This window comes from Apis cerana, linkage group LG5, assembly GCF_029169275.1.
Source record: "Apis cerana isolate GH-2021 linkage group LG5, AcerK_1.0, whole genome shotgun sequence".
In the NCBI taxonomy this organism is placed as follows: domain Eukaryota; kingdom Metazoa; phylum Arthropoda; class Insecta; order Hymenoptera; family Apidae; genus Apis; species Apis cerana.
Window position 1 is genome coordinate 3277360 of NC_083856.1, and position 2082 is coordinate 3279441.

A 2082-nucleotide genomic window follows, 5' to 3' on the forward strand; every position below is an offset into this window, starting at 1 on the left:
GTATTTATCTTATTTGTGGAAAAAAAAGAATTATTGTTTTATTAAACTGCTTGTTCTATTGAGATAAGAAACGACAGGGGGTTTGATATTTTTCTTCCTAGATTCCTAGAAACAGGGAGATACGAGTAATTTGTTTATTCCATAAGTTTATCTTGTGGTTGAATCTTGATAAAATAGTATCAGCGGCAAACAAAAAAAAAAATTCTCCGATTAATCGTCAAGATGTTTCGTCAAAAAATAGAAAAAAATATTATCTTCTGATTTGTCGATCATATAAATATCCATGTTACAACGAAGACTACATCAGAAAACTGTAAGGTATATAAAAAGATCGAAAAAGGTAAGACAGTTATTATTTTAATTAATTAATATACATTTGTATTTTTCCACAAACGAATTCAATGATGACTTTTTTTATGGTATCCTTGCTACAATTTTTTATATATATTTTACAATTTTTATATTTGCCAGATCATAACGTTCGTTTAAAATGAGAACACTGTTTGTAATTCTGGCCATTTGCTTCGCAATGATTCCATTAATCATGGGTTGCAAACCACCCGGTTTACTAGTAAGTAATCTTTCAACAATAACAATTAAATTTTAAGAATATCGATTTTTTTAAATGGAATATAATTGTTGGTATAATTCGCATTTTGTTATTAATATTGAACTAGTGAGAAACGGATGCAAAATGGATTTACTTAAAATTCAAATGACATTTCCGTTCTTCAATCATTTTCGATATATCCAATGATGACTGGCTCCAATTAAATTTTCATAATCCTCAATGAATTTCAGTTTTGGATTAATACTTATACACCGTTTCTGTTAAATATAAATAAGATTGTTATTCAAACATTGTTTCATTCAAATTTCCCCTGAAATTTTCTCTAATCGATTTATAATAATATTTTATTTGAGACGAACGAAAAAAATAACAATTCGATATAACCAATTATTTTAATTATTATAATAAAGATAGAATAACGCAAAAAGAATAAACCGTTTAAAACTTCATATAATACACCGTGTAAAAGTATATAATGATAATAAGTACTCTTTTAATTGAAAATGTTTCATTCGGTTGAAAATGTTGACACAATATAATCATTATTGTATTAACTTTTATGCAAATACAAAATAATATCTATAAGATAAAAGAATTGCTACGTAGCCCGATAGAATTATATCCATGTAATAAATATTCATCGTTCAAACTTTTTCTTAAAATAATGTCCAATACCTATACACAGTTCCAACCAACGTGTGTATAACAACTTTTTAAACGTAATCCGATACGTTATTTAAATTGCAAACGATCGAGAGAGAAAGAGAGGCAAAAAGAGAGAGAGAGAGTATAAATACATTTTCAATCTGCTATATGGCACGCAATTTAGTGATAGACTCGTCGTACATTTGTTTACAAAGCGACGAATCCCTGTGCGACGTCCGATAATTTTTCGAAATTTTTCGCGACACGTCGACCGGCTCTTTTCGTACGCATGTGAATGGCTAATCATCGGGTGTAATTTGCCGTAGTGCTCCGACGACAAAGACTGCTGTGCACCGTTAGTATGCAACCCATGGGCTGGACGATGCACCAAGAAAATGAGTCCACCGCCAGGCTGGGGAAATCAGCTAGAAGACCCAGCCGCGTCACCTGTCCAGGCCCAATGAATCAACGATGGATCGATATCAATGTTATCTCGTAGCCCTAGAAATCTAGTTAGATATTCGTTAAATTGAAATCTTAAAACTTTTTTTATGTACATATATTTATATATGTACGTTTTATTATAATGATATTATATCTAACATAATATCTATTGACTAAAAATTTGGATTCATTTCTCTTTCTTCTTCAACATTCAATATTAGTTATTAGGTTTCAATTGAAAATTATGGTTGATAATTATATAGATTTCTTGTGAATATATATGTATATGATTTATTTCTAGGTAATGGAATTTTAATAGGATTCTTTTTTTTTCATTTTTTTATTTTATTTTAAAAGCTCTCAAGTGATGATAGAGATAAAGTGAGGAATTGATATGAATTGGTTTATAGTTTGTAACTATA

General features: G+C 29.2%; 1 long non-coding RNA gene across 1 annotated transcript; it reads left to right on the forward strand.

Moving 5' to 3' along the window:
- The first annotated feature begins 222 nt into the window (after positions 1 to 222).
- On the forward strand, positions 223 to 1840 carry LOC133666155 (uncharacterized). The gene is made up of 3 exons (XR_009829884.1): positions 223 to 340; positions 472 to 571; positions 1543 to 1840. It is a non-coding gene; the product is annotated as an uncharacterized LOC133666155 (long non-coding RNA).
- The last annotated feature ends 242 nt before the right edge of the window (positions 1841 to 2082 follow it).